A 14,361-nucleotide genomic window follows, 5' to 3' on the forward strand; every position below is an offset into this window, starting at 1 on the left:
AAGCTGCCAAACACCTTACATATAATCATGAACACTTTATGTATAATGGTGGCAGTGTTAAAGAAAAATATATTTTGAACTTTACACTAAATATAGTGAATATTTAAATATTTTCTATACTTTAAAGGGCTTAGGAAACTTAAGGTGACAAAAAATATATATTTCCAATATTTCTACGATGCCCAAGATTCATGGTCTCCAGGCAACTCGGGAGCACATGGCCGCACAGGGTGTGGCCTGTTCTTCCAGCACTGTTATGTGCTTGGTTGATGATTTATTCAACCCAGTCTCAAACCTGCTATTAGCTCCCTCATTGCTTTAGTGCGACTAGTCCACCATTCATAACTGTCAAGGACCAATTCATCAGAACTGGGACAGTTTAGGCCTCCAAACTTGTAAAAATGTCTTTTTTCTTGTGAGCATATATAAGACTACAAACACTATTGTTCCATTCTTTCACAATCTTCCCTTTTTGTAAATATTTTTGAAGACACTAACCCAATTTTTAAACTAACCTGTCAAAGGAAACATACTTGAATTATAAGTACACATGGCATTTTTAGAGATATTTTTTGTTTGTGGTTGATAGTGGTGGCCCCCGAAGGCCTCTCAACTAATCATGGATGAGTAATATTTGCTTTCATAAAATACAAATAAACCACAGCATGCTCAGCTTGAGAGGACTAAGTGACCAAGCAACTAAAAACTTGATGAGATCACCTAAAAAAGGTAACAGAGAAATGACCACTTAACTTAGATCTCTGGTCTTCTTCCATTTAAAAAAAAATAACTTACAGTAATGGATGACTCTCAAGAGCATAACACTTTAGGAAAGAAGTAAGTCACAGAGGAATGAATAGAATATATGCCATTTATTTAATGTTAAAAATTGGCAAATGAAAAAAAACGAAGAATGAGTAACCAAAAATTCAGGTTATGGTTACCCGGGGGATGCAAGGCTGAGAGAATGAGGTTAAAAGGCACATAGGGCTTCCCTGGTGGCGCAGTGGTTAAGAATCCGCCTGCCAATGCAGGGGACACGGATTCGAGCCCTGGTCTGGGAAGATCCCACATACTGCAGAGCAACAAAGCCCGTGTGCCACAACTACTGAGCCTGCACTCTAGAGCCCTCGTGCCACAACTACTGAGCCCGCGTGCCCAACTACTGAAGCCCGCGTGCCTAGATCCCATGTTCTGCAACAAAAGAAGCCACCGCACGACAACAAAGAATAGCCTCTGCTCGCAGCAACTAGAAGAAAGTCCGCGCGCAGCAACAAAGACCCAACACAGCCAAAAAAAAAAAAAAAAAAAGCAGATAAAAGACTTCCAAAATTCCTGTGAAAACTTTGAAAAACAAACCCCATGAATCAGAGAACAACATTTTGAGTTTGGTTGGTAGATAGCAGGCAAAACCTTCTTTCTTTATAATTATTTTGGTAAGAAAAATTTATCAATATTTTCAGGGGAAAAAAGGATTACGGTATACTAGTTCAGTTTGAAAATGTTAGTCCTAATGTTATAAAAGCTTAGAAAGTCTTCTCAGGAGAATTTCCTGATGTTTTGCCCATGTCATCAGGAATGTCAACAGAGGAATAAAATGGCACTCGATCTTCTGGACAGCGTGGTGTTTGTCTTTGGCTGTCAAGTAAAAAGGGCTGCAATTCCACTCATCTGGAGAAGATTAGAATACTCTGCAAAATCAGAGAAAATTGAAAATGGAATCACAGAATGCTGGCCAGTCATTCTCCCCAGCTCCCTTTGGAAGAGGGTATAGTCCCATCTCATAGCACAGGGGTTAATAAGCTACATTCTCAACAGCATAAACACTGTGAGACAAAATGTACCTGGACCCTTACATTTCAAGTCATGAAGCATAAAGATTATGTAATATGGAAATTCTTCATTCAAAAGGGAAAAAAATCCACTAGATACACAAAATAGCACTTTATTTTTGAATCTGAAAACTTCTAGAAATTAATCACTTCAGATAATCTGAAGGTTTTTATGTGTTAAAGTGCATGTACTTAGTCAGGTGCTATCTGTCAATAGAAAGGTCACAGTTTAAATTACAAGTTTAAAACTGAATACTTTCAATAGTTTTTCATGTGTTTCTCCAAAAGCAACATGCACCTGCTCTAAAAAGAGGGTGTTTACTATTATAATTATTTAGAGACCATTCAAATTCAGGATGAAACATGTATGTATGCATATATACATACACACACAAATGCACACATATACACACAGAGACAAGCACACATGTATATACATATTACATATATACATATTACATATAGATATATGTATTTGAGTGAAAATTTGAATAAAAAATACTTTTTTGTTGTTGACTTAAAATTAACTTTAAAGGATTTAAAAATTGCATTCCTCCTTTAATACCATGTACTGTGCAATAAGCCTTGTATTACATCATTATATCACTGAACACAGATATCCCCCAAAGAACTGGCTCAGGAAAGTGCCAAAACATGGCAGCCTGTCCTATCCTCGTTTGGGTTGGATTCCAATTAAGTCTAACCAGGAGGAAATGGCTTCTTGCCAAGAGCAGAAACAAAGGGACAGGACAATGTTCGTCTTGGGCCATGGGGAAATTAAAGGCAATAATGGAGACTCATGCTTCAGGAATTACCCGTCTGCTCTAACCTGGGAAATGCTGAAGTGACTGGTGTGAACCAATCGTGTCCTCTTATGTTCTGATTTGTTTGTTTATTTTCCTATAATAAACCTTCAGTACATAAGGCTTTAGAGTGAAACTCCAGCACACACAGGCTAATGAAAGGATGATGTCTCCTGGATCGAGTGTTCTCATCCTTGCGTACCTTCTGGCAGCTGCATAATACCACCACTCCATCCCCCAGAGCCTAGTGAACTACCTGAAGCCAAGTTTCCACAGTAGGAAACAAGTGCAGAGCTCGAATTTTGTCAACTCCTCAAGTCACAATGGGGATAGAGTTGTTCCTTTGGTAATTGAATCTAGATACAGTGAAGAAACAGGATAGCTGAGTTCTAACCCCACTTCTGCCATCAACTTACTGTGTGCCCATGGGCAAGTCACCTCACTTCTCTGAGCCTTTGTTTCCTCCTCTATAAAATGAGATTCTTTAATTGTTTTCAATGTGGTCCAAGGACACTGGAAGTCTCTGAATTCCTTTCAGTTTGTTTGTGAGATCAAAACTCTTTTCATAATACTACTAAAAGGTCATTTGCCCATTTTACTCTCATTGGCTCACAAGCATCCACTGGAGTTTTTCAGAGGCTACATGAGGAGGCCATTAGACCGAGGTAGCTCTAATGCCTTGGTAGCCTACACAAGCAAACCAAATCCTAGGCCAGAGCCAATGCACCCAAATCCAAGAAAGTAAAACTTAAGAACACCAATTACAAACAGCCAACTTAGCTTTTCCAAATAAGGCAACCTTAAGCTATAGGCAATCAAATCATTTCTTTGCTTGGCTCTCATCTTCCCTATAAAAACCGTGCCCTTAGCTCCTGTTGGTGGACTGCTCCTTACCACCTTGTTGGCACTGACCAATGTGAATCCATGCATGCTCAAAAGAACTCTTGAAAATTTTAATGTGCCTCAGTTTATCTTTTAAGACATGCAATATCGCAATAAGAGTAAATGCAGAAGCAGGTATGAAAATCTAGGTATCTCCCATTAAACCAGACCTTAAAAATATTTACCAAACAAAGTAAAACAATGTCACTCTTCTCATTAATAAAAATATAGTGCTTCTCATAGAAATATGTTATTTTATTTATTGATAACATACTTATTAATATTATTTTTAAATGAATTAATAAATACTTGAAATTTTATCTTTCAATACCTAATACAATAGTAATGAGAGTTACGAATCACATAAACCAAAGCTCTTTGGGTTCTCAATGATTTTTAAGATTGTAAAGTAACCCTGAGATCAATAAGTTTGAGAACTACTGAATAAGATGATTTCTATGACCCCTTTCAGCATTATGATTCTTTGATGTCCTATATGTCATCAGATATTTTACCTATAGTGAGCAACTTCATAGGAGAACTAAAATCTCCCATTTACCTTGTATAGACATAATTTATAAATAAATAATTGACAATATTTTCTAAAGTAAATAAAAATTGGTAAATAATTGTCTACCCAGAGAACCTAGTAGACACAAAATCTTCTCCTGAATAGTCACAACTAATTAGTTGTACATGGGTTACCCTGCAGTTTCAGATCTCTATTCCTAAAATCTTTATTTTAAATGTATGTACCAGGAATTAGTACCTGTTCCAAAGTCAGCCACTTGTGGAATTGATGTACGGGAAGTCCATACAGTGACTCAGTGCAAAATTCTAACCAAGAGTGTCTTTATATATTGAATACTAAACTAGCCAATCAGGTCTTCGCCTTGGGGAATTTGAAGGTGACATGTGGAGAGATCTATAAAGAGCTGTGTGCCACACACTCTGAAAGACACATGGGCAGAACTGAAGCCAAAAATTAGGAAGAGCCATATGGTAGTAGAAGCAACAATTAAACAGAAGCCATGAGATAGAGAGAAGGAACAGAGAGAAAAGCCACCAGTGAATGCATCGGGGAAAAGGGAAGTGGAAACAGAGGGAGGAGCAAGGTCAAAAGGAATCTGCCACACAAGAAGGGCATACCTCTGGAGCTGCTACCAGCCTGCTGGAAAAGTTTCCCACATGATGGTTCAGGTGTCCAGAAGCCGACTGCTCAATCACTAGAGTGAGTACCTGTTCTTATTTCCATGCATCTGTGCTATAGCCAAGGAAACTGCGATGTGTCTCTTTATTTCCTGGAAACTCTTAAATAACACAGCTCAACACTGCTGGAGCATATATTAAGAACCTGAAATTTAAAGGGATGAGCAAGGGAAATGCAGTATATTTGCTTAAAGCAAATTCATATACATAACCTTTAGAGAGTTATGTATATGGCTCCCTCCACATGCTGTATGTTATACACAAATGCAAAATCTTAAGAGAGTTATGGTTTCCCTAATATTTAAGGAAATAACAATATAAAATTCTCTTTAATAGCAGGGAATGGAGAGAAACTGACCAATGCTAAGACAGGGTGAAAGAAAAGGAGAAAGGACAAAAGTAATAAAAGGCAACGATCTGACTCATAAGAGTCTTATTCTTTGGGTACTTGTAAGAGAGGTAAGCTAAGAATGGCAGCTGAGAGCAAAAATCATAATAACTTGATATTAATTATTAGAGACCAAAATGGGTTAAAAGAACCTACATTTCCAAAGATCTCCCTTTGTTGCTCCTGAGAACTAGGATACCTTAGATTTTTAGACGCTGATCTGACTCCACTGCCAAAAGGAATCAAGAGTAAGGACATCACGAATTTCACTGGCTGACCATTCATTTACTAACACACTTCTTCACCTGTATACTACTTCATTCAATATATGTGTGCTGAGTGTCAGGTATGGTGTTGGAGGCCCACACAGATTAGGCATTCAGGACCTTTTGGGGAATGAGAGAGGTAAATGTAGACTGCCAGCCACCACCATGTACAAGCATGGTATAAACATGGTCCATGCTTCAAAGAGCTGATAATCAAGGAAACAAGAAACTAAATTCTCAAGGTGCAAGGCAGGTATGATCTATGCCTTGAAATGGCCATCAAGTCTTGGCCAACTGTAGGGATGATTTCCACCTGTAGGGAAGAGGAAAGTTTTTGTGAAGGACTATTTCGACTGGGTCTTGGAAAGTGAAGAAGATTATGACAGGAAAAGCTATGGTAAGAGGGTATATAAATGGATGGGGAAGGCACAGGCAAGGCCACACAAACTGACATAAATGGGGCCTATTTGAAGGACATCAAACAGGTTGATGGATACACTGAGCACGGAAGTATAGAGAGAGATGAAGCTAGAAAAGATACATCAGGGTCAAAGCATTAGGGTCCAGAGGCTAGGTCTGGTATAAGTTTGGTTTCTTAGAAGATAACAAGCAATTGTGAAGCCTTCAGTATAAAGGAATAAAATAAAAATTAATTACTATCATTTTAAGGGCTTACCCTATGCTAATATAATTTTATACAATCATTACAACCTCATAATGAAATAGTTATTTTTATTCTTCTTTTACCTAGAATAAAACTAAGGCTCAGGTTACTTCCAGAACTTGTCCAAGATCACAGAGCAAGTAGATGAGCTGGATTCAAGGTCACATCTGTCTCACTTCAACACCTGTGGTCTTAACCTGTAAGAGTGTAAACTCAAATGACTTCAGAGGCATACAAACAACGTAAGGAAGTGAGGCAGGCTGCGTGTCAAACAACAGGGAGTGGTGGAAACTATAGCAAACAAGAGATATACATAAAGGCATTCAAATTAAAGGGGAAAATGTGCTATCTGGCTGAGGCCAAACAAAATCCACTCAGGCTAGAGCAATTTTCTGCTGATGAAACTCCAGCCTTTCTCTCTCTAATACGATTAGAAGTGTGCTTTAAGACAATTAATCTGAAGTCTTATGAAGATTATATTGGTCAAGAAAAAGGCAAGGGGCAAGGAGGCCAGTTAATAGGACCTCACCACACATCTCCAGATGAGAGAAAATAAATTTGGTGGCCACGGAGAGAAAGAGACTCATGGGACATTACTGAGGAAATGTAACAGTCTTTAACTGTGGGAATGAGAGGAGTGGGGTAAGGCAGGATTCAGCTGTTCCCTTGTTTCCAGTCATTTCTCCCCCAAGGGATGTTTAATTTTTAGAGCCTCCACAACCCAAGCTCAGGACTCAGCATCTGTTGAACTTTTCCAAAGATTTCAATCTCAAAAAACAAACAAATCAAACCATTAGTGTATTTGGAGTAGTCACTGAAGATTTGATGAAGAAAACAGGTGGAGATTTCCTTACGTTTGTACATCAAGGTAGTCACTGCCTTCAAAACTCCCTAACCAGATATTTACCTTCTCCCAATCCTTTCTCACCCACCTGCCACAAGATGTATGTGAAATTTTACTTTGCCTTTCTCTCTCTCTTCACTCTCCAACATAGTATCTAGCCTTGTTAGCATTTATCTCCCATTTCTGGATTTTTCCCCTAAGAATTTATCAGCAAATTGATTGTGCAAAGCAACACAGTCCTTACTGGCTACTACTCCAGATTTTGCATAGCCCAACCCCCCAAGACCATGCTTATCAAGTCTTGGGGCTCAGCTCCCCACTCAGAGAGGAGCTCAAACACCACATTCTGTTACTCACCGAGCTCTGCAAGGTGCTCACCATCCGTCTTAATATCTTTTCTAAGCACTTTCTGCAAAGAAGCATCAATTGGCCTCTCCCCAGGAGAAATCCTAGTGAAGAAAATTTTCTTTACATAGTTACATAGGTACTAGTTCAAAAAGGACAAAATTTCAAGCCTGGATGACTGGGAGGGTGACTGTGCCTTTAATAACAATCTGAAAATAAAGAGCTGGAAATACAGCATCAGAGCCCAAGAAAGAGGTTAGCACTGGAGATGGGAATTTGGGTGCATTCAAGATAGAGTTGAGGTCATGACAGGGAATGAGGGCGAGAGCACAGGAAGAGGGAGAAGCCTGAGGAAACAGCAGAGGTAAGAGCTATGGTAATGGGGCAGAAGCAAGAAAAGATCGTGTGAAAAAGACAACAAAGCTGGAAACAGAAGAGGAAACTGGAAAATGCTCTCCTGGAAGCCAAAGGAGGAGGGTTGCACATTGCTCAATTGTACGGGCCAGAAACATAGAAATGATTTTCAGCTCCTCTCTCTCTCACACCTGTATCCAGTCCATCAGGAAATCAGGTTGACCCAACCTTCCAAATCTGTTCAGAGTCTGACCACTTTTCACCCTTGTCACTTCCACCAGCCTCATCCAAACCTTCATCTCCTCTTGCCTAAGATTGAGGCAATCATCCCTGCTTCTACCCTTGTCCCCACAATGTTCTCAACCCAGCACCACAATCCCAGTGGGACTTTTTAACTGGCAGGCAGATCACATCAGTCCTTTGCCCAATAACCCTTCACTTGCTTCTAGTCTTTTAAAGCCAAAGACCTTATAATGACCGACAACTACGAGTGCCCAACTGATCTCTCCATGCGTTGCCTCTCCAATCTCATCTCCCACTACTTGCCCCAGCTCACTCTCTCCACTCTATCACTGTTCCTCCTAGAACCTAACAAGCACACTCCTGTCTTTGGGCCTTTGCACTGGCTGTCCCCATTTCAGTTCAAGTGAGACATCTAGGGCACAAAATTTAAAGATGGAAGGTAGTACAAGAGCCAATCCTCAGAGTGAGTGCCACCTTAAATGTTGAGGCATCTCACTTGCCTCATCCAGTCCTAGCCTTGTATGTCTCACAATTGATAATATGGTTCTTGTTTAGTATATCAATTACTTATTGCCTGCATTCTTCCTTTAGAATACAAAGACAGAAATTTTTAGTTGCTATGTTCACGGATACATTTCAAGTGCCCCAAATCAGTGCCTAGAACAATACAGGCACTCAATAAATGTCAGAGGAACAAAAGAGGGTGGTGTCGGGCCGGGCGTGGTGGCGCGCGCCTGTAGTCCCAGCTACTCGGGAGGCTGAGCAGGAGGATCGCTTGAGCCCAGGAGTTCTGGGCTGTAGTGTGCTATGCCGATCGGGTGTCCGCACTAAGTTCGGCATCAATATGGTGACCTCCCGGGAGCGGGGGACCACAGGTTGCCCTAAGGAGGGGTGAACCGGCCCAGGTCGGAAACGGAGCAGGTCAAAACTCCCGTGCTGATCAGTAGTGGGATCGCGCCTGTGAATAGCCACTGCACTCCAGCCTGGGCAACAAAGCGAGACTTCATCTCAAAAAAAAAAAAAAAAAAAAAAAAAGAGGGTGGTGCGGCCCCAAAAATATCACATGCTGCAGGTAAGTCATGTAACTTAGAGATTAAAAAGGGGTTTAAAAGATTTGGGAATAAAATGATCATTGCTTCTTTTCTAAAAACAGAGTCATCGTCAAAAACCAGAGTGTAGATGGTTAAAGAATGATGATAAGAAGTGAAAGCATGCGGACTGATATGTACACATGTTTAGAATGGATAACCAACAAGGACCTACTGTATAGCACAGGGAACTCTGCTCAATATTATGTAACAACCTAAATGGGAAAATAATTCAAAAAAGAATAGCTACGTGTATCTGTACAACTGAATCACTTTGCTGTACACCCCTGAAACTATCACATTGTAATCAAACTATATTTCAATATAAAATAAAAAGTTAAAAAAAATTTTAATTAAAAAAAGTGAATACAAGGTCCACTTTTTAGTAACAAAACAGCAATATCCTGAAGAGTAAGGGTGGTAAGCATCAGTTACCTGTTCTTGGAGTTTGCAAAAGGAAGGAAAGTGAGAAATAAGACCTTAGCTTGTAGGGCAGAGGCAGGGTGGATAGTGAGGCTGGCTGGTATTCAAGGTTTGTAAGGAGAGGGAGATCCATGATTTATAAGCAAAAGGGAGAGATCCAGAGAGGATTGAGTTGTTGAAGATGCAAAAGACAAGTGATGATTGGTTCTGTGAGAGGTAGGGTGAAAGAGAAGAGAGGAAAACAAACCAGATGGAGGAAATAAACAGACATGAAGCAGATTAATAAAAGGATTCACTTTGAAGAGACGGTCACAAGGACGCAGTGTGACACAATGCTCATAAGACTGTTACCACATCACATGTTAGCTCTCGATCCTGTACTGAAAGCAGGTTTACCGCAAGGAGGCGTATGAACTAACTAAACTGAAGACTAGTTCGCGGAGGAAAGGTGCAAAGGTAACAGGTAAAAGCAGGTGAAAAACGAAAGAGTAGTCAAGTCTAAAGATAAATGCAAGTGGGATTGTCCAACCAATAACATCAAATTGACAATCCTTTTAGTTCTTTAACAAAGGACTCCCTGCTTTTGGAGCCATTAAGATATCCACTAAGCATCTAAACTTGGAACTTCAGTTGTAAATTAGGCCCACTACCACAAGCTGTGAATGAAGGGCTCTGGTCTTAAGGAAGTTGGAAAACAGTACGGCAAAAAAGAGAGAGAGAGAGGCAATTTTCATCGGTGTCTGCGGCCAGAGGGATATTCAAAATCACATTTCAGATGAAGTATGAGTAACAGCAATATATTCGCCTGGTGCCCCACAGATCCCAGGGAAAGTTAATTAGCCACTTGGGGATGCAGCTACATTTTCTCCACCTTAGATGCACTGTGAGAAAAGGGCAAAAGTTGGAATCACTTCTGCCAGGAATGAGATTAGTTTATACATTGGTTTCAAGCCCTAGTTTTCCACGTAAGTGAAAATGAAACTAGAAACATATGTGCTCTGAGGTTGCACCTGATTCACTCCTCATTTTAAACAAGGACATCTCGAATGGCGATCAGGTCTGCTGTTTCATAGCGGGACTCACTCAGTCTTTCCTCAAAGGGTTCATCAAAGTACTCATCAATGTTTTGCATAAGAGGACCGTGGTCCCTTTTCCCAGGATCTTGAAGGACATGTATTTCCCCCCACCCGCTGCCCCCTAAATCCTTGGAAGATCCGTCTGCACATTGTATCACTTAGTTATTTCAAACCTGCCCCAACTGGGCACATTTTCATTGTTACAGCTTCAGAAAGTTCTAAGAGTGGTGAATTTCATTTCTATTGTATCCAAAACATTTAAAATATAGGAACACTTCAAGTAAAACAAATATCATATGTATCCAAAGTAATCAACGTCTCTTTCCAGGCTTACTCAAAATCTTTGTGCGCTCCTACAGACATTGTAACTGGGTGCAAGTGTTTTATCTTCTAAAGCTCGACACAGCTAGCTTACACATCACGAACAGTAAGCACATACCCTTTTTAGCAAATCCTATTACTATATAAAGTTCAGCCCAATAGCCACAGGTGCAAGAGGCCGTGTGTCTGCAGTTCTCAATCCCATTCTCTTTTATTATGGGCTATGTCAGTCGGCACGATCTATAATGAATGTATGGGGTTTTGTGCTCTTTCAGAAGTTTCAGCCAGTGTCTATATGCCTTTCCCTTGGTGCTCCTGGGTACAGGAGAGCCTCGGGGAGGGGTGGACGAAATTGGAAATATAATAACAAATCAAAAATTACAATTGATTGGATAAACAATTTCCCTTAGTCTGTTTCTTAATAAGTGATCGATTTTATGATCAATCTTCATTATTTCCCAGAACATACCAAACTGCTTATTGAACAAATGAATGGCTGAAAGTACAATGACACAGAATCAAAAAGGTGAACCAATTTCTTTAATAACATGGGTTGAACTGACTGTCTCATCTTACCTGGGTGTTCCACAACAATGCACTTTTCTGAATAGCCTTTTGGAAAAAAAGCTGCAGTTCAGGAAAACAGGGGAGGTAATTCATTACTCATTAAAAGAAATGGGTTATGGGAGCACGTGTTATATGTGTGAGGGCTGAGTTGCAGTTTGTGCTGGGCTGTCTTTTGTCTGGTCACAGTAAATTCTCCAAGCTGACAAACCAGGGTCTCCCTAAAGGCATTGCCTTTTAAATCTGGTGTATTCCATGGATGTGCAGGGAGTTGGAAAACCCAGAGCATATTCACTTTCTAGAAATATATTTATTAAAAGTCAGGAACATGACTAATGTAGAATTGAGGTGAAATAAGGTTAAATAAACTACTTGGTAGCCAACATCGTCATTTTGTTTGCTTGTTCTATCATAACTATCAAAGCAACTAATTGAATTTAACCAATTCTGATAAACTGTTATAGACATCCAGGATCTTCTACTCTGTGGTCCCCTTCATCATCTTGAAATAATATGATGACCAATAGATTTTTCAGATGGCTGTCTCCTCCCTAATTTTTAGTGATTTCCAATAGTCTTGTGTACGTAAAAAGAGATCGTGGAGAAATGCAATTGCTCTGGCAGCTGATATTAGCACTAACTTCACCAAATTTCAGACACTAAAGTGTGAGCAAACTCCAACATTTAGCAGAAGTAGTAAGCAGGAACCCTCACCTGGTGATGACTAGTGTCACGGGTAGGCCTCCAACTCTGGTTGTCACAAATCCCCTGCCCCTTTGCAGCCTGCAGGGGGGTGAGGACCCTCAGCAGCTTGTGAGTCCCTTTGGGCCCTTCATTCTCATGTCTCATCTCATAGTCCCATTGTGTCTATAACAAATGCCTAATTACCCAGCTCTACAAGAAATGCTGGACTGATCAATTACGAAAGCAACAAATGATTAGTAAAAGAAAACAAACAGACAAACAAAAAAACCCCAACATATCACTTAAAGTCAGTCATCCAAACTATTCAGGAAAATCTCATTAAATCAGGCTCCCTTAATTAGAAATTAGATAATTCCGACAGGAGCAAAGCTCAAGTTTACCTCTGTACTGTCTGTAAAAAATATATTTTTGCGAAGCAAAGGAATAACATAAACAAGGCTTAATGATTTTGTAAACCTCAAGTTCCAGGGTAGATTCAGCCTTCTCCTGAGTATCTTGACAGCAAGTTGTCAACCTTGAAGCTATCTTCATGCTGTACGTAAACCTCCACCTACAGGAAACACTCAAAACTTTAATTATCTAAACATTCTTATCTATCACTAAAGAAAGTCTGGGAATGACTTTACTAGGCAACATAACTGCAGCCTAGTTGTAATTAAGGGTTTTTTAATACACGCATAAATATCTCATTTATATGCATCGTTAGGAATTCATACAAGTAACATTTCTAGACAACTGAGATTTTAACTTTAAGCAGCAATACTTATTTATTTCAATTAGGGAGGTGTGGCACAGTGCTTAAGTGGGTGCTGAGACTGAGTCTACTTCTTCCTCCACCTTGGGAAAGTTAAGGTCTTTTTGCCTCAGTTCCTCATCTGTAAAATGGGGGTAATAACGGTAACTTCATAATGTTGCTCTTAAGATTTAATGAGATGATGCTTAAAAAGTCTTTAGGGGCTTCCCTGGTGGCACAGTGGTTGAGAGTCCGCCTGCCGATGCAGGGAACACAGGTTCGTGCCCCGGTCCGGGAAGATCCCACATGCCGCGGAGCAGCTGGGCCCGTGAGCCATGGCCGCTGAGCCTGCGCATCCGGAGCCTGTGCTCTGCAACGGGAGAGCCACAACAGTGAGAGGCCCGCGTACCGCAAAAAAAAAAAAAAAAAAAAGTCTTTAGGATCAGTGTTTGTTCCATAGTAATGCTCAATGAGTGTAAATACTATCATTAATCCTTTTTGGAAAAACTTAGAAAAATATTTGCATAATTATCTGCCTTATCAAACAGAATGCACTGAACATAATTTAACCCATTTTTATTTATTCAAAGTCGCCATCATGAAATTAATTCTATTATGCTTTAGGGGACCACTTTCTCCTTTACTGTCATGTCAAATTATCATACTTATATTGGCCTTTAATAGTTCTTCGCCCTCTTCTCATCACTGTTCATTATCTGCTATCAATATATCCCTGATATTTATAATAAAGTGTCTTATTTTATACGCAATGGTCCAAATGAGGGTCTGTGAGTAATGCAGTGCTCTCCTACGAAGTACGTTACATGCTCTTTCCGGAAGGTTTTTTCTGCACTGTTAGTAAGAGCTTTCCTATGTTTTGAATTTTAGAGTCTAGTCTTGATGACTAAATTTGCTAGACACCTGGGTTCTCCATAAGTACAGTGCTATTATATTTGAAAGCATTGGGTATATATTTACTGTACTTAAAGTTCCAAAATCCAGAATTTTCACTGAGATTGATCATCTCCCAGATAACAGTATTGTATAGAATTCATTTCTATGTTTCATGAGCTCCTTTTAACTGGTACAGGGGCCACTGTAATAAGAGTTGCTTATTTGGGGCTTCCCTGGTGGCGCAGTGGTTGAGAGTCCACCTGCCGATGGCAGGGGACACGGGTCCATGCCCCGGTCCGGGAAGATCCTACATGCCACGGAGCGGCTGGGCCCGTGAGCCATGGCCGCTGAGCCTGTGCGTTCCGGAGCCTGTGCTCTGCAACGGGAGAGGCCACAACAGTGAGAGGGCCCGTGTACCACAAAAAAAAAAAAAAAAAAAGGAGTTGCTTATTTGGATTCTGTAGAGGAGGATGACTTGATAATGTACTGTTTTCAGTTCCTCTCCATCACCCACTTTCACCTATGAGTTATATCAATCTGAAAAGTATACAAGGTTGGGGGATTTTTTTTTTTTGGTAGACTTTTTACCCAGGCTTTCATCATCTAATCTGAATTCTCTGAAATAAGGCTCACATTAGAGAAATGAGATATGGAAAATTGTTAACAGCAAGGTCTCCAAGCATCGTGAATGCATTCCTCTAATAAGTTTTCATCCATCGGCATCAGA

Source organism: Phocoena sinus, chromosome 1 (assembly GCF_008692025.1).
Source record: "Phocoena sinus isolate mPhoSin1 chromosome 1, mPhoSin1.pri, whole genome shotgun sequence".
Classification (NCBI taxonomy): Eukaryota; Metazoa; Chordata; class Mammalia; order Artiodactyla; family Phocoenidae; genus Phocoena; species Phocoena sinus.